The sequence below is a fragment of the Pyxicephalus adspersus genome, chromosome 2 (genome assembly GCF_032062135.1).
Source record: "Pyxicephalus adspersus chromosome 2, UCB_Pads_2.0, whole genome shotgun sequence".
Classification (NCBI taxonomy): Eukaryota; Metazoa; Chordata; class Amphibia; order Anura; family Pyxicephalidae; genus Pyxicephalus; species Pyxicephalus adspersus.
The window spans coordinates 91,515,154-91,535,309 of record NC_092859.1 but is presented as its reverse complement, the minus strand read 5'-3'; the positions used below and the strand labels follow the sequence as shown (position 1 = coordinate 91,535,309).

Below are 20,156 nucleotides of genomic sequence, written 5' to 3'. Positions count from 1 at the left end.
AATATATTTGTCTAACAATAGCAGACGTGCAAACACTCTACATATAATTTGTCTTTTACACTTTCTCATACATATTGCAAAAAGGTAAGTTTGGAAATATTTACCACTTCAAAGGAGTTATTAGTGGAATTCAGCGTAAGCACCCAAAAAATTGGGCGCAATATATTTTATAGAGGTTAGGGCCCTTTCAGGGTCTTTTAAAACCCTAAATGATGACACCCCCCCTCGCCATGTATGACAATGTTTCGTCTTTGTTTTTTTCTTTGTATGTAAAACAGCTCAGAAAAGCATGGAGTAACAGTAAAAGAAGCTACCTGATTCGGCAGATTTAGCTGTAATGTCATGACCCAGCAGTTGTATTGTCATGTCTCAATACAAGCTCTGGGTTTAGTTCACAACTGTATCTGCAGGGTGCTGGAACAGGTACCCATCGCTACCATACTTCTCTGGGCTCCACTAGTTATGAGGGTGGAAATGGGTGAGAAAAATCAGGTATTTTATTTTATTGCAGAACAGACATAGAATTGTCTCTTTATCAATAATTATCTCTTTTTACAGTTTTTAAGTTGAATTCCTCTTCTGTCCAAATCTCATTATTATATGGAAACTCTCACTTACAAGCGTCTAGGGTTTTGGGATGGTGTGAAATGTTTGCCTCATGGAGAAGGAATCCTAAGGTTAGTCCCAACCTAGATTTACTTTTAACAGCTCATGACTGCAAAGAAGGTCAACACATTTTAGTATTGTCTGGATCTATTTGATTATGTGTTCTCTAGTATATTGACTTAGTTGTAGCTAAGCTCTTGTTGGCTATACAAGGCTCAGATGTTTTGTCATAGCAAAAACTTTACATTGCAGTCATTTTTTTTTAACGAATATTTGTTTTCAGCACTGGGAAAGGTAGTATTTGGTCAGAGCTCACATCTTAGAGAACAATACTCTACCCCAGGTTCTCATTCACATTTACCTGGAGTGAAGATACACTTTTGTTTTAAAGTTTTACTTCTAGCTGGGCAGCACGGTGGCTCAGGGGTTAGCACTCTGGCCTTTGCAGCACTAGGTACTAGGTTAGAATCCCAGCCAGGACACTATCTGCATGGAGTTTGCAGGTTGTCTGCATGGGTTTCCACCAGGTACTCCAGTTTCATCCCAAAAACATGCAGTTAGGTTCATTAGCTTCCCCCTAAATTGACCTAGACTACAATAATGACATATAACTATAGTAGGGACATTAGATTGTGTGCTCCTTTGAGGGACAGTTAGTGACAACACTATGGACTATGTACAGCTCTGTGTAATATGATGGTGCTATATAAATACTGTATAATAATAGCTCAAACAGCAGGCATAGGTAACTGTAATGTGTACATGTGGATTAGTAATTTCTGGTAAAATGGCAATATTTGTGTTCAGGTGTTTTATTTGAAATTGTGTTAGCTCAAAACTACAGCCAAACAGTATTAGGTTGCACATTGGTAACAGAGGCTTCTTATTTTGTATTGAACACGTGCATAGAGGAGAGGTGAATGTGTTATGAATATGGGATCCAAGGTCTGGTGGATGTTCTCTTTTTGGCTTCAATGAATGCAAAAAGAGCAGGATCAGTACATTTATAAGATACCTAAGCTGAACTCCTAAATCCCAATTGAACATTCAGTTAAAATTAACTTAATACATTCCAGGTGCAGTAAAACAAAAGGTGTTCAATGTCTTACAGCTTGATTTCTGTCTTAAGCAGCGTGAGCCTGGTAGTAAAGCCCGTCCCTAGCTCGCAGCTGCAGATTGGTACCCATGCTCTCTGTACACAGCTTTGGCACACCCCTACTCAGTCAGAGCTTCAGCTCTCCAATCAGTAAAGCTCATGTTCCCTGATAATTGGAAAACTCTGGCACTGATGTAGCAGGAGGGGAATTGTTTTAGGAATAGGGCGTTCATAGGAAAGTAGTTGGATTTGAGTGAAGTTGTCCTTTCAACTATTTGGTATTATATGTACATAAAAAAAACATTTATTAGACGGCAAACGATTTCCAGAAAAAAATGATTTGCTTCTTATCACTCCAGGCCCAGCTCCACCCAGTCTCCTAGCAAGCAATCTGAAAGTTTCAGATGCCAAGTGAATCTTGATGCATGATTGTTAGATAGTCCGACATGAAACAATGGTATGGTATCCAATAGAATCATGCATATCTGAAGGATTCAGATCTTTGACTTTGGGAAACAATCATACCTACCTTCCATAATTGCTCTTCTATTTTAATATTTTTTAGAATACTAGATAGATAGATAGATAGATAGATAGATAGATAGATAGATAGATAGATAGATAGATAGATATAGATGGATAGATAGATAGATATGGAAAAAAGATCACCAAAGGCAGAAATACAGTCAAATAATTTTGCTCTATGTAACCATTTTAAGGGTTCTACCAGACTTAGAAGAGAAATTGAGTACATTATTATTACTAGTATTAAACAGAATTTATAGCACCAACATATTACACACTACTGTGTGTTATATTGGGATTGAAAAAGACAGAGAGAAACAGACAGTGACACAGGAAGAGGAGATGACCCTGCCCCGAAGAGCTTACAGTCTAAAAGGGGATGGTGCATCAGCAATTCCAGGTTTTATATTACCAATTACAATTCTTGGAGACATTATTTCTTACTACTGTGACCAAAAAATGTCCCTTAACACCACGCATGCTCATAAATGCAACACACAGTTTGAAAACATTTCTCAAATAGGTTATATTCCAAAAATGTTGGTATTTTCCATGTTTTTTTGAAAGTGGTTTGCTCATTAGCCTTTGAAGAGCTTTGTGCTAAATTGGTTTAGGTTTTTTCAAAGAAGATTTCAAACAGGATTTGACAAATCCTCTGTGAATCTAATCTAAAGAAGAAAGCCCATCCCTATTCACAAATTGTAAAATAGTCATACACACCTATGAATATCAGTGTAATTGTAAGTAACATATATGATTAATGTTCCCATTATGCATAAATTGCTCCTACATTTAATTCTTTGTCTGCATCCATCAGCCTGTTGGCTTTCTTCCCTATTTGAGTTTCACTTTCCAAGAAGCATTTCACATTTTATTTGTAGGGATAAGTGCTCTTGTAGCACTGGAATTAGAAGCAGAATGTCTTTTCACTATCCCACTAAAAGCTTCAAAGCTTTCTGCGCAATTTATTAAAAGGCAATTCGGACTTGTAACTAGAAAGAGAGTTGTCATTGTTTCTTAAGACAAACATTTAGAAGACCTTTTAGCAGTCCCTTTACAAAGACATTTACAATAACATGTTGTGTCAGTAAATACATGGTAACGTTTACACATTTGCCTCAATGTATTTGGTTAATTTAGATCATTAACCAAATGTATGTTTAGAATTCCTCAATCCTTGGCATATGTTGGGAATTGTTGATTTTAACCTTTCTCTTTGCAGAAACCTTGCTTATCATTCACTTGTAGAAGCATTGCAGCTGATAAATCCCTACTTTGAAGCACAAGCATTTATTGTAAAGCATTAGAAGGGTGGAGTGAAAGAAGTGATGGGCCAGTAGAGAATGACTCCACCCTGGAAATAAAGATACATTACAGTGACATACATGAAGTGCCATGTAAACTGTGTAGAGAATTTGCCAAGAAAATCTTATAATCCTGAGTTACAGTGCAGGATTTACCTACACATTTGCAGTAATTGAAGCTTATTAGCTCACAGGAAAGTGATGAAGTGCAATAGCCCACAGCAAACGAGCAGATTTCAATTTACAACAGATCATTGTAGACTGCTGCAATTTGTTCAATGTCCTGAAGCGTATTAAATAAATTGTGTCGTATATATATATATACTAAAATAAACCTGAAATACCTGAAACCAATATGGTTTTCCTCTTGCACATACCTAATACAATTATAAAAGTTTAGGTTACTATTACACAAGTAATTAATTGACATTATAATATGTATAATTTTAGGGAAAACACTGAAGCTGGACATGTGAGATAGTGGGATTTTAATATTTTTGGCAGAACATCCAACCTTTGCAAAAAAATTTATTTTACCCACAAAGCACAACTGCTCCCTAAAATGTACCTCTGCTGTAAATAAAATTGAAGCATTGGATTGTAATCAGTACACTCCCATATACCTATATTTAAATGAAGCCTTGTATAAAAGATATGTAGTGCTGGTTAAAAGGATGCACAGGCACAAAAAACTGTAACATGTAACTGTAACATTATTCCCTATTCACACTTTCCCAACACTCCAGGGGACAAGTAAATCTACTCATTTTTTAAGTTTGCTTATCCTGAATTTAGTGTCAATTGAAGTTTAAACGTTTAGATAAATTCTGGTCATTTTTAGGACTAAGGCTATGTACACACATCAGATTATTCTCGCCCAATAAGAATGGTCAGGCATGTGTTGGGAGAGAATTTGATGTTGTTCATGGATCCATCCTGACAGCAAACAACCACTGTACAAGTCAATTGAGAAGAGCACAGCGGGGTGCCGCTTGCTCTTCTTCCCCCTTCCTTCTCCAAAGAACAGAACAGTGCTGTGTGTACAGCACTTATTCATTCATCTGTCACTCTTGTCACTGGAAACAATCACAAAAGATTGTTTCCAGCAACAACAGTTAAACTTATGTACACAGCCTAACAGGCAAAGTGCTATAAAAAAAAAGGATTTGGGCAGAGGTACTGCAATAAGAGATATTAATACAAACATTTTTTTTACATACCTTACAGCAGGGAGAGGCTCTTTACATGCAGCCTTGGGGGCAACATTGAAAATACACCAATTGTTTAAATGACTTACTAGGGGGATTAATATTATTATTAATAAACAGGATTTATATAGCGCCAACATATTACGCAGCACTGTACATTAAATAGGGGATGCCTTAAAGCTGTACTTGTTTTTTATTGATTCATTCAAAAAAGGCTGGAAACCCAACCATAACTATCCAGGTATGAAACCTGAGTACGTATATTGATAAAATTATTGGATGGGGATCTATAAACTTCACGTCCTAGATATACAGATGCAGACAGTGACAGAGGAGGAGGAGAGCTTACAATTTAAAAGGAGGGGGGAGAAGCACACAGTAGGATATTTTAAAATATAGTTCAGAAAATAAAGTAGCACAAAACAAATTTGGCTATTATAACCCTACTGGCCATTATTTAAAGGCCATGTAGTATAATATAGTTAGAAATAAACCTAGCAGGACTTATCTGCCATAATTTTGCCAGGACCACTAAAGCTCAAAAATGCAGGTTGAACTCTTTTTGAAAACCCATCATGATTACAAAATCATGTCTAATATGTTTGTACACATTGGACAATAACATGGCTTTACCTTAAATTACTTCTACTCTAGGTCCACGAGAGTGACATGAAAATCTATTCTATTATGCATTAGTATAACCCAGCAATATGGTTAGCTTACTTATTGCACAAGGCCAAGAGCCAGTGGAGTTGAACATTTAATAACAGTTAACTTTGAAGAGCAGGAACCATAAATGTCACAGGATAATTATCATAACTAATATCACAGTGAAAATATACAATGTAAAACCTTGCAAAATGTGACATGTGAAACCCATTACCAATCTAATACACTTCAGCCTGCAAGGCCAGGAAAGCAGATATTTTGTAAGTCTAGCCATAAAGGTCATTAGAGCAAAAAAGGCACAAAATGTGCTAAATCTGTCACCGTGTCCTTGTAAATACGGTATTTATAGTTTCACACAACAGCACATGCTAGAAACTGTAATTTTGGAGTATACTGAAATGGTCATAATATCCCACTTTCAGGCTTGCATGACAAAAATAATTAGCTTGCAAATGAAGCTATTAATTGTCAGCAGGCATTAACAAATACTGCCATTCATGGATGTTAAAGATGGGCTGTACTCTTAGAATAAAGCAGACATGAGCTGTTGCTAAGCAGACAATGGTAATGATTGAGAGTTCATAGCTAAAATAAGAGAATTCAATAATAAGGTCAAAAAGTGCCAAACGATGAACATAATTATCACCAGGAATCATAATGCACTCAATAGTCCTTAATGAGGCATTCTCTGATCCATTAATATAACTCATGCACTCCATCTAAAATTGAGTTGATGCTAAACTCTCTTTATTTCCCCTGGTGCAGATCCTAAGAGGTATTCCCTATATGTATATATATCTTATATTTTGTTTTTTAGATTGAACGTAATTGTCAGTAGGGTTAAAAAATTAGTGGGGGATTTGTTTTGTGCTACTTTATTTTAAAATATCCTACTGTGTGCAACTTTCCCCACCTCCTAGATTGTAAGCTCTTCTGAGTAGGGTTCTCACATCTACATGTGCCATTGTTTGTATCCGTCTGTCATTTGCAACCCCTATTTAATGTACAGCACTGCCTAATATGCTAGTGCTTTAAAAATAAAATGTAATATTATTATTAATATTAAGAATATAACATCCAAAAAGAAGTGTTGCAAGTTTCTGAATCAATTTTTTAAACAAGTTTCTGAGACCTGCCCTTGTCACCTGCCAGGTGCAAAAAAGGTAAATAAAAAATCTCTGTATATCAACAAACATGTTATGAAGAGGAACAAAAAAGAAAATCATAGATATATATTTTTACTTCTGAACAAAAAACATTGTAAATCATTAACCAGCCACTTGAAGTTAAGGCACCGTTCTAAGGAATATAAAATTATGTCATCCAGGTCATAGATGTCAACTGAAATGCAATTACCAGATATTCAATACATTGATGAATAACCCATTCATTTTTTTTTCTTTTGACATTGAGGCGTTTGTGGGTTGCCCTCAGGCTGATTCACATGGTATTGTTTTGACTTCCCTTTATTATATTTTGCACTCCACACATTTTAATGATAATTGGAGAAGTGATTGTGTAGTTTTAAGGATAACTGATCTCTTCCGTGTTTGTAGATACTGGATCAGAGTTAGGCTACGTACACACTTGCAATGCTTCTTGTCCGATAATCGTCTGAATGACCATCCTGGCGGATCCACAGACGATGGACGACGAACGATCTTAATAGAAGCGAAGGGGAAGAGCGTGCAGCGGGGTGCCGCTCTGTGGTTCTCCCCTTCCCCTTTCCATGGAGCCGAACGGTGCTGTAAGTACAGCACTCGTTCATGCATCGTGCAGTCCTTAGTCATGAAAGATCCTTTCCAATGACAATTATTGCATGTGTACCCAGCTTTTAAGTATAGGTAGCAAGTATTTGCCTATTGTTTGCTTACACTCTACATCCTGTAAAGGGCAGGGAGCAGTAACTTACATGAAAGTCTGTCCTAGTATGACCTAATCTCTGAAAACATGGACACATGACACAATTAAAAATATGATAATCAATCATTAGCATAGAATCTGACTGCTAAGAGATATTTGTAACTGAGTATGCATTCTGTCTAATTGCAGTGATACTTTTATTACTGGAAAGATTGAAGGAAACAGTTACATGTCTGCAAAAGCTAATACACTTTCCTTTAGCAAAAAAAAAAATAGACTTGAAAGTGTGATCACTTTATCAATTTGTAACTGGTAAGGACAGTTTAACAATGATTTTAAAGTTATATGTAGCTATTTATCCACCTCTATAGGCAATCAAACATTTGACTTAACTTTAAGATGGACAAACACTGATTACGTTTTTCATACTTTTGGACAGAAAAGGTAAAAGGTAAATCCCATCAGTTGTTTTTTCATCTATGATCTAGATGACAAAGAAGTTATGTACACAGGTCAGAGGATTCGGAGCCAATACGAATGGGTGGCCCAATGTCCTTTATGGATCCATCCTGATGGATCCATGAAGGACATTGGGCCACTGCTGTACATATGTCAAATTCTCACCTGAGACAAGCGTGACCGTGATTCGTATTGGGTGAGAATGACTGATAGGGAAAAAAAACAATCCAAGAGTGGGGAGCACAGTGGGTGCCGCTCATTTGCCCTCCCTCCTCCCCTCTCCATAGAACAGAATGCTGTGTATACAGTATCATTCATTCATCTGTCATTCTTTGTTACAGGAAATAGACAAAATTGCACCTGTGTATGCAGCCTTAGAAGAAATTTCTTCAAATTAGTGAATTTCATCTTTTTTGTCTCCATTGTTTTTAGGTGCAGAGGTGTAGTTGTAAAAAAAGAAGAGGGGGCACAGTAAACGTGCCCACCCCACTATACCCCTGCCTATGTGTCAGTCAAAAATGAAGAAACTTCGCCCAGAGTGATGTCATGATACCAGAACCCACCCACTTAGACCCTAGTTTAGACCTGCGATGGGAGAGCGGGTGGGTTGTGTCCAGAGACATCTCAGGGTCCTTCTCCTGGCTCCGTTGGGGGGGCGGACCGGCCAGAGCCGTGGACCACCCAAGAATTCTCTGCAAAATAGGAGTGGGCACGCATGCATATTCACAAAAAAAAGCAAGGGCTCCCATCAGAAGACTTCCCCTACGTGTTGTTCAGGGATCAACTCTGAATTCCTCTCAGTTTCCATTTGAGTTTCAATAGCCAGTGGGACAAAGAAAGGGGCCAATATCTACAATGAGGTTACAGACAACTATACAACATTGATTGTGTATGACATTTTCAGATTATATAATACAAAAAAAATTAAACTTGAGGATCAGTTTAAGCCATAGACATACAGATATCTGTGTGCACAGACAGTAAAAGAAAATAATAGACTTTATCTGATGTCTTTACAACAATTAGAGACAGTTAGAGACCCATGATAAAGAAAATAACCCAGGATGACCAGAGGAAATGATACAATTGCTGCAGTTTAGCAGAGCTTTGGTTTGAGCAGTCAAGATTCCAGCATATCCTTGATTTGGCACGGTTGCACTGAGTTTTGACAACTTGCATGCGGCAGTTGGAATTAGCCAGTGAGATTTTATTTCCAAGCCCCCTAAAGTAGAGCAAGGCTCAGGGCCAAGTTCTCATTCTAGATGCCATACCATCTTTGAACCTGATCTTAAGCTATTTTCAGCATGTAACAGAAGTAACTTCAAGCTAAAGAAAATAGAATGTCTGGCACAATCTGGACTAAGTACAGGGAATATTTATTAAATTAACAAAATAAGACATCACTTCTTCCTGAAAGTTAATTTTCATCATTGATAAGTAGGATCTTTTGAATGGACATGAATGTTGGTATAGCTTCACATACCTAGCCATAAGTTATGTTGACACATGTATGATTCTCATCTGCTTGACATGTCTGGATTGCATTAATGGAAGGCCATATCTCTCAAATCTTAAGAAAGACAGTACTGTCAGATTTTATACATACCTCGTTTCTAATGATTTATGTTATAATAAAGACATTATATCTCTTGGTTGACTTAAATACATGCTTAAACTAGCATCTGATTGAATTACATTAACTATAGGAATGCACAGTAAATCTGAGAAAAGAAAAAGCCACATCTTGGAGCATCTTTGTTATGGATCAGTTTATGGATTAATGGAGTGAAAGCTAAAGTGTACGGTTTCCATATGTAGATGCTGAAATAAAGCAGTAAGCAGGTATATCTATCTGAATGTTCTATTAGGAATGATATGATGATATAGCCAGTCTGTGTCACAAAGGATCAGGAAAATCCTGGAAAAATTACAGAGGATTACCAACTTTTTATTATTCTAAATATTAGCTAGGATTTTGGCAATTCATCAAAGTTTTTAGTATATGTTGCAAAAAATGCCTCGTGTTTCCTGTAAGTCAGACTTTGTTTAGTCTCTTATACCTAAATATAACCTGAAAGATGAACTGCAGGCAGATTTAAAAGAATTATTGCAGATAAGTATTGTTATTAGTCAGTAAATGTATACCTAAAGTGGAACTGAAGTAAGCATTTAAATTTGACCTGGTATCGAATTCAGATACATTTATACAGTATATGCTTGAACATAAAGCAATATAAACTGAGATACCTACTTTTATCTGAAAAGAACAGGAAAAAAACGTTGACTCAAGTATAAACCTAGGGTACAAAATGCAGCTGTAACTACTAACATTCAAAACAGTAATCTTTAAAAATGCCAACAAAATTAACATGAATTTGTTTGTTAAATACCAATATTAATCAAAGTAACAGGTCACAGTGACAAGGGATGTGTAATATATATTTGCAAATATTTTGGGATGTAAACAGCTCCATTATATACAGGTAGTCCCTGAGTTAAGGACATCCGGCATACGGACGACTCCTAGATAAGAATGGGGCTTCCCTGTTCGCTCGTGTGCAGGATAAAGGCTTGATGGGAGCAGGAGGGCGGTTTGCATGACTTGCAGAAGAAATCTTTTGCTAAACACAGCTGAGGTTGTGGGTGATCCTATAGGCTGAGCTGTTCTGCAACCTCTTTTTTTGAAAAAAAAGTTGTTTCTTTTTGCATATCAAAGCACAGCTTGCTCCAGAAGTTAATGAATGTCTAGGCTCCATAAAGTTGTTTTTTTTTTTGCTTTGCTTGCGATTAACTCACAGAGAGGATTTTATACAGTAACTGATACAATGCTGTGCATGCACAGAAAGATAAAAATAAATAATATATGCTGCCTAATAATATAATAAGACAAACATCTGTCCTAATTGCATTTATAAAAATATAGCACCTGTTCAGCCTACTTACATACAAATTCAATTTTTTGGTAGGCTGTTTAAATTCTTAAGAACAAACGTACAGTCCCCATCTCGTATGTAACCTGTAGTCTACTTGTAGGTATTTCTTCTGTGCATTTAAATTTTGTCTGGGGTTTAGCTTTAGGGCAGTGATATGGCCATTTAAAAAACTGACAAACACACTTAGATAAAACAGATGGGCTGTGGTTCATCTGATTTAAATATGGGCTGGTGAAGACTACAGGCCTGATGACTAACATGTCTTCCTGGCAAAAGCATCTGGATGTGGGTTCTTTCAGAATTGTTCAGCAAATGTTGCAGGTAATAAAAATGAGATCAGTTTTATTGCATATAGGCTGTCCCAGTAAAAAAAATGTAGTTACAAAACCAGCATCAACTAAAATGAGACTTTAATCTTCTAAGGGGAGAAATATATAAGAAATATTTAATTCAAGCAGCTACATAAGTTTAATTAATAATGCAGTGTTGAGGGGAAAGTAATGTAGAATGACCAACTGAATGCGATTCATTTCATTATTGACAAATGCATGCATAAAACTAGTTGAAGTAGGTTAATGCATTTTTGCTCTCAATCATTGCACTTATTATTATTATTATTAATAAATATACCCGACAATCAGCTTTGAGTTCTGTAAATGTAAAAGTAACCATATGCTGTATATAGAAGCCTTAGCTTGTTGTATATACAACATATTTCATCTGCCTGCAAATGATACTATGTGCTATTAAGATTGACCATTCCAGTGCACAAATGCCATCACCAATATCAGATACTAATTTTCATCTGTTGTATAATGTCATGTTTGACATTTTTAGAAGTTATTCTTTTTACAGCTGATACATTAATTATTTGTTAATACGTGTCATTTAAATAGCATTGGATGATCTGAAGTTGACCACTGTTGTGTGCAATGTTGAAATGTCTGGGTTTAAAGTTTCTAAAACATTGTATTTCAAAGATAAGTGAAGTAAATGTATGTGCCACAGGGCTTGTATATAGATGGTCATCATAAATGGACATGCGTGTATATAGTGAAAATCTGCTGCTGCATGGCTTTTCTCCTACTCATGAGTAATTTCATATTGGTAAAATCTTTCATTAATTATAGACCTTTCCTAGAGGAGACAATTTCAGATTTTTTTCCCACCAAATCCTACTGCATTGTATTACTGCATAAATAAGAGCACTGTGAAATGCATGTTCAAAATAAAGATGATGTTCCTTATTCTATATAGCAATTTATAATATAGGAAAAATATTCTAATTGGAGTGTCACCGGCTGTTGGTGGATGCTTGCCTTCATAAATAGTCATCAATAAATCAATCACAATGGTTTTTGTTCACTTGTTTTATGTTAGATAAAATGTATTATTTTATCTAATACACAGTACACACTTGTGCAAGTATCTAAGAAATTCCTTCATGCCACACACGAAAACATGACAGGCATTTTTCTCTGTTAATACTACAGGAGGTTTTGAGTTCTCTGTGATGCCCAGTATTTTTGTGTTGCTTTTGTGCTGGTCGTAGACATTGGAAAAGCATGTCCTGTTGATAATAATGGAGAAAGATCCTCTACTCTTTGCTGACTTGTTTTCTAGCCCCTAGTTACCTGATACAAGTATTCTTTACCCTTCTATCAATAGCCATTTATTCACAGCTGTCAAACAGCTCAAGTGTCCCATCTCATAGGGGTCCTCAAAACTCTGATCTCATCTACCAGTTTATCACAATTGTTTGAACACTTAGGGGCCATGCCAGTGTCCAAGCATCATGATAACAATCGGCACACCGTTTATGGTACAAAATGATGTTGTAAATGTGTATGCATGACCATAATAACTAAAGCACAGATAAAGCTCCTCGATACTGAATGAAGAATGCTGATTCTATAACTGCACATCATTGGCCACATTAGTCAGTTCTGTCTCATTGGAATGTTGGAAGTGAAGGCTGGATGCAAAATAGAGTGAGAGGTCAGGAAATGAGTCAAGTGGGTGTAGACAATTGTAGACAATGTTCCAAAACCTTGAGGCAAATGAGAGAAAGATATATAGCAGAAACATGAAAGTCATGCTGGGTCATAGCTGCATTTTATGTGTAAAACAAGATAGATCAATTGGGTGAATTTGACATTAGACATTCATGCAGAAAAACATATTGATATTAATACCTATATATATATATATATATATATATATAAATATATTAGTTTAGCAGCATACTCTCTAATAGAGCATCCTTTAGTCAGCGTCACTGATTGTACTGTCAATGTGGAGCCAAACGACCAGATAAAATAGAAGCATTGGCGTACATGTATATCTTTAACGTACTTTTTAAATGTTACTATGTTTTATTTATTACTTGTGAATATACTGCAGCAGACATATACTGCCTTGTTCTATTACAGGATGTGTTTGCTTTTGCATGACCCTGGGACATCCAGGGTTTGTGAACCTGGATGTGAAATATTTTAAACTGAAAAGAATGCCTAAATATTTAAAACTTTTCCCATTCTAGTGGTTTGGATGATCTAGGCAGGCCCTTTGCTACGTGTATACTATCAGCATAATGTAAAGACAGTTGGCAGAATGCCAGCTGACCACAAACTCTCAAGTCCTATAATAATCCTGAGACAGAATAGGGTAACCTAAATAAGTCAGTGTATACTGTATATACTCGTATATATGTATAAATCGTTCATATACAAATGTACATGATAGGTTTTAGATTAGGTATTAGTTAGGTATTGTTTTGTGTGTTCTACCTGTGTTTTCTTTGGTTTTCTCCAATCAGATTCTGATTAAAGTGCCAATAGAGTGTGCCTATACTTGCTACCTTACATTATATGTGAATGAATAAATGTGCCTTGTAAGGCAACAATGGATAATACTATTGCTATATACAAACACAACATACTGATCAGATAAACTTTTGACAATCCTATTGTATTCTTTACATATATAAAAAACAAACCTATTTTTACTCCTGCTTCTAACTGTTAGAAACTGATATCAAACTTATGAGTTTTGAAAAGAGCTTTCTATCTCAGTCCCTAATTCAGTTTTTATATCTTTATTTATAATAGGAACTTATCCACGGGCTTTGTAAAAAGATAATAATTTCTAAATGCCATTACTTTGTTCCTCCTATTAACAAAATATTTTCAAAATGCAAATGGCCTGTAAAACACAAAATCTAGGAGATGAAAAAGCATTGGAATTTGCCTTCAGGCCATGGAATTAAGCTATCAAGTTAGCCGTATTCTCCATTTCTACCAGCAAAAAGCATCATTTAAACAGCCTACCATGCTAAGTCCCATGTGCTCTGCATTCTGTTATATCATATAACTACATCAATATGTGAGGAGTGGCACACAGAAATATGGACAAAGTTGGAAGTTATGCTTGGACACACACAAAGAAATCAGAGGAAATCTGATGTTCTAGCTGATTAGAACAGTTGACATTTTAAAAGGAATGAAAAAAAGCAAAACCTGGAACCTTAGTTTCTCCTGGCAAGAAAAGGTGGGAATAAAACCTGTACATTAAGTCAGACTTTTCGGCCTTTTTCACTTTTCATAAGAACTGATATTTTCATTTGTTATTCTTAATTATTTCCCTTGGATATAAAATATTTTGTGTAATTTTCTAAATTTGAGAGAATTAAACATGTTAATTATAGTTCATAGTTTTAACACTGGAATGTAAGATCAAACTTTCAGGTTGTACTTCTGAATAATTTTGAATTCAAATAAAGGGGTCAGAACAGATTTTTTAGTTCAAATTTTCTACGTGTTAAACTACTTAAATTAAATTTGAAATCTGGGCCGGAGGAAAAGTAACATTGTCATGGGGCCCCTTTATATTGCAAAAATTTATTCTAGAAGCTAATAAATCAGTAAAATATTCCTCATTCTCCTAGTAGTACTCTTTCATAGTTGTATCTCTTTTACACTAGCTCCTGGGATGAAAGCGCTCAGCATCTGCATGTACAATGCAGAAACACTGCTTCATGGGTTAGTTTTTCTATAGCCTAGAGTTCATTGTTAAAAATTAACTCTTATCTTTTGGCTTAACTAACATAATGTAATTTTGTAAAATCACATTGGTGAATAATTCTTTATAGACCTGACCTAAAAGCAAATTTCTAGGCCTTAGAAATAATACCCATGTCCTCCAATTGTGTAGACTGAATTTCCATAAGGTTCCACTACTGCTGCCAAAGGACAAATTAAAAATAAAACAATAAAGTTGTATCAAGTGTGGAAAATCTAATCATTAGGACACAAGCATGTACCCATGAGTGCAGTGTTTTGGGACTTCAAGTAAAGCAATGAACATAATTTAGATATTTACAAAAGGGGTAAATGGATCATTAATGTGCATCTAAACTAAACAAAATACTTTAAGGACTTTGAACATTCTGTTGTTCTTGTAAGTGCAATCTCATTTTCTTTTCCTGGTGGATAAAAATAGGGGACCTGACCATTTTTGCTCCTTTAAAAAGTCCTGTGGTTGTCTGTTTCCCTGCTGCCTCTCCTTCCCCTATGGCTTTGATTGCCAGTGTGGTACCGGAGAGGAAGATTGTGAATGACCGAATCCGTGGCCAAATCACTCTAATTGGCATCATCAACTTGATTTGGCTCTACAACCCAGCGCAAAAATGGGTATGATGGGTCTAGAAGAAAGAGGAATCTCCAAGTGGTGGTCCTGGGAACAGGAGTCTTTGCCTTAAAAAAGGAATTATAGGGCAAAAAACAGAAGGATGGACAGCACAAGAGATAAGCTGCCTAGTTTTCAGGGTTCCAGAGAGAACACAGGTAGATATATGTTTAACATGTGTGTTAGAGTGTGTTTTATTGTTTTTTTTATGGTTGTTTAGAGAATTCTAGTTAGAGTTTCTAGTTACGTGTCTAAATATTGGTAATTTCTGTTTTTGTGTTTTTATATGCTTTAAGGTTTAAAGAACTTTTTAAGTAGCATGACAAAAAATAATAAACACTTTTTATTGTATTCAACAAACCATTCAGAAACCTATAAATCCTATGTGTACTTCTCATTTTGTTTAATGAACCCTTAAGCAGCAGGATACCGAGGGTTCGTCCAAATCCTAATAGAGATTTAGGGTAAATATGGTCATCTCTATTTTTGTTCTCTTGAAATTAGTGTCAGCTCTGCAGTTTTGAAGCACAGACAGTGCAAATGGTAAGACTCCAAGATGACTCCTGGACATCCATTCTTGTATACTACAACAATATTACAACCATATGTTTCCTTCAGGCTTCAGCGTCAGTACTGACCCATGGCCACAGGTCACAAAGTCATTTTTCCATGTAAACAAATAAGTCTATTTAGCCTTCAACACAAGACTACTAAATCTTGTTTTACTCAAATCTGTTTATGTTGTTTTTATGTTGGTTAATTTATATATTTAATTACTCAGAAGCTTATTATGAACAATTGTGCTGACATATTATTTTGTAAGCTAAAAGAGAAATAAATATCTAATGACTTAACCTTTGGTAAATTTGTCTTTTTTTTGCAGGAGCATATTTTTCATGATGAACATTCAATAACACACAGAGTCATTAAAAAACAGAAATTTGTCATTGCATATAATTGGATTACTGAAGAGAATGCAACTTTACTAAGTGAGAAATGTACTTTAATCAAGCCTCATTGACTCTGTGAGATATTAACAAGACGGAAAATCTAAACATTTTGAATCAAATATTACTTATTACAATGATAGCTTATACCTGAAGATTAATCTGCGTATATTCATTTACTAATTCCTTGTTTACTTCTTATCAACATGCCAATAAAATACAATAAAATAAAAAGTATCTACTTTATTTTAGTCTCAACTTTACAGCTTTTATTGTGCTATTTGACAATTAATTACTTTACAGCAAAGGCAGAAAATTCAGAGATGACATTTTTTAGAAGTATTTTATTGTTTGATAACAATATGTAAATACTTGAATGTGCACTTTAAGTGCCAACCTCAAGCAAATCCTCACCAGTTTATGACCCCAACCAAATGGTCGAGCATTTGAGCAGCTTTTCCTTTAAAGCAAGCCCAGGACCAGATAGGCACAACCAAAAGAGATTTAAAGCTTAAATAATAATTGTGGGTCCAATTTATACATGGTTTATCAAATAGTGACCACAATTGTACCGCAAATTTACCATTTTTTTTACATTGGATTCAATATGGGAATGTGGTTGATACAACCTGTATGCATAATTCATACAGTTTTTAATGGAATCCAATGTGAAAAATGTGTAAACGTTGGATAAGTCTATCTCCTAGATTGTAAGCTCTTTGAAGCAGGGTCCTCACCTCCATCTGTGTTACTGTCTGTATCTTTCTGTCATTTGCAACCTCTATTTAATGTACAGCATTGTGTAATATGTTGGTGCTATATAAATCCTTTTTATTAGTAATAATAATAATAATAATATTAATAATAACCACATCAAAATGATCATTGAATTTTTTGGTACCACATATTTAAAGTATCTACATTTCATTTGTTTAATGCTGCCGTTATGTTTGTTAAATGATCACTGGTGCATACCAAAGGGAATAGCAAGTAAATTATAAATACACATTGAATGCCATTGGGGCATTAAATGTTAAATGAACAATGTTTAAAATTTAACCAGTTAATCAAAACATTGAATGTATTGCTATATAGTTGAACATCAATCATAAATAATTAAAATACATACAGTATATTGTATATCACCTTTTGTGATATTGTGTAAACCAGGCACATGTAGAAGATGGCACTGTCAGAATGGTGAACTCACTTTTCTCTTCTGCATGTAAACCAATACACCCTGGTCATCAACACCATCAACCTTGGACTATTTACACATGTGCAATATTTGTCGTTGGAAAGGATCTTATATGATTGTTCGAGCGACAAACGACTGCATGATGCATAAACGAGTGCAGTACAGCACTATTGTGCTCTATTGAGAGGGGAGGGGTGAACGACAGAGTGGCACCCCACTGTGCTCTCTCCCCCTCACTTCCATACGATTGTTCGTCGTCCATCATCTGTTGATCCTGCAGAACGGTCGTTCAGACGACGAGCACTGTACACACGCCAGGTTCTGTTCCGATATCAGCCCTGAGCTGTAACATAGGAGAACCATTGCACGTGTGTAACTAGCCTTAGTCTGTAATTAAACAATAAAGAAGTGGCACATTGATGATGCCATCACCTTTCTCAGCTCTCTTACTCAGTTGAGAACACTGTGCAAAGCAAAACAGCTTCTGCTATGCAAGGGATTACAGAAGCCAGATACTAAAACAGAATCAGGTCTTTATGCTAATTCTATGTATGCACTAATTTTGTAATGGTTGGATTAAGTGGAGCCCTGAATTCCACTTTAATGTGGTAATGTCACGTTCATAAGAATTATGCATGTAAGAAATATAATAGAAAAAAAAAGTTCTTCCTGAGAAGAAAGTTAGAGGGATCTGTGATTTGTTGAAAAGATTTGTGTTCTCAGGCAGTGATGTCACAGGGAAGGTATGAGCAACAGAATCCTTAAACCTCCTTTTGTTACAGTAATAAAACATGCAGTGTGAGAGCCTTAGGAGGGTAAAGATTAATGAAGAATATTGATATTTTACTTGTCCTGAACAGTCAAAACATAAGTGCTGGGTGAAACAACACCTTATCTATGCTGTGCTTGTGTTTTATAGCTCATTATTTCAGCATGCACAGATTTATGATGACAAATGGTGTTAACTAGCTGATAATGAGCGAATAGCTGAGTGTAATTTCATTCTTTGAAACATTCCATAATTGACTGTGTGTACCTTTCACATTCTCTATCAGATACATAGATAGCTAAAACATTTGTAGGCTAGAAGCTCAGCTGTCAAGTTCAGTGTTGTGTGTGTATTTGGAGGAAGGGGGTTCTATCCATAGGACAAAGCTCTGAAGAGGTCTAGGAGGAGGCCAGTGACTGGGTGAATTATTCACTACTTTGCTGTGGTCTGCATACCAGGTCACCAGTGTTCACAACAGGGAGACAAGCATTACTTATTACTAAAATAGCATAGCTAACTTGAAGGAGGCTGCTTTTTGTTCATCGCTCTTTCAGGTTTTAACAAGACATTGCATTCTTGTAATCTTCCCCTAGGCAGCAATGCTCTGTACAAGAGAGAGATGTAATAACAATAGAAAAGCTTGCCTAGCTTTTCATTCTCATTGTATCCTTTCCTTTTTTACTATTTGAACATCATCAAACAAGGAAAATGTAATATTAGGAATTGTATGTAACCTGTGGAGAAATTCTAAAGATGGATAACTGATAGCAACTAAAAGATTTAAAGTGGAATTTTTTTAAAATATTATTATTAATATTTTTTTTAGGATCTAGTGGGTAATGCTTGTGATCTCCCAAAAAAGGACACAGACATCAATAATGAAAATTTATTAGAATGCTTTTACATTTATACATAATGACTTTGCCTTTCAGCTTTAAGTACATAAGCAAATAAATATGTGGACCATTAGTAATAAATACACCACAAACGATTGGAGAAAACTACAAGTATAATTTACACCATCATTTCACTTCTTTTGCCTTTATAAAAAAACACTCTTGGTGCATGTCAGCACTTATTCCAGGGTCAGGAAGACCCCTAGCAGCTACAATTCTCTATATATTGCTGGAGAGCTTGAGCTAGGATGGGAAGATAGTAGAATGTGTTTCAGCTACTTCAGAATCCCTGTCTACTTCTCTAGTAAGCTGAGGTCACTGAACACAGGACAATGCCAACAGGAATGGGATTGAGAGAGCACTGCTTCCACAGCATTATGTAATTTGCTATGCAGATACCAGTGTGGTGGGCTACATGCAATAGATGTGCCATATATTTTGAATGGCACCCCAACACACTGAAGCACTGTAGCTTCAAAATACATTACTCTGTTTTGTGCACTTCACATTTATTAAAAGAAATGTTCCACTGTTTGTAGCCTTCGAAGCCCCACAAAGTTCTAATCAATGGACTAGAGGGGAGCAAGTCACAAGACAGGTGCCATGAGCAGTCTCTCCTATATTACCTGGTCATTCCCAGATAGTTATCCTCAGTCCTCACCATTTGCACCCCCAGTGACTGGGTAAAACAGAAAAATATCCTTTATTTAGGATTGGCTCCCTCTCTTCCCTATATTATAAAAAACATTATAATTTTTTAAAAATAAAATATTAAACTAAACTGTTGATTATGCATTGCCTCCCAAAGAGCAACAACACTCTTCATGTGCTGTTGAAAGCATTGTTGTGTTGTAATTGTTGCACCTCTGTCATTACATAGATAGCAGGTCTACTTTTTCTTTATACTAGCTCACTTAAGGTGCGTACACACTTCCAATTTTTATCGTTCCAATCGAACGACGAACGATCGATTGGGCAAAAAATCGTTCGTAAAAAA

The 20,156-nt window shown here is 35.7% G+C and overlaps 1 long non-coding RNA gene across 1 annotated transcript; it reads left to right on the top strand.

Moving 5' to 3' along the window:
* Nucleotides 1-416: 416 nt before the first annotated feature.
* On the top strand, nucleotides 417-16,509 carry LOC140323980 (uncharacterized). The gene is made up of 3 exons (XR_011919467.1): nucleotides 417-478; nucleotides 559-677; nucleotides 16,233-16,509. It is a non-coding gene; the product is annotated as an uncharacterized lncRNA (long non-coding RNA).
* Nucleotides 16,510-20,156: the final 3,647 nt, after the last annotated feature.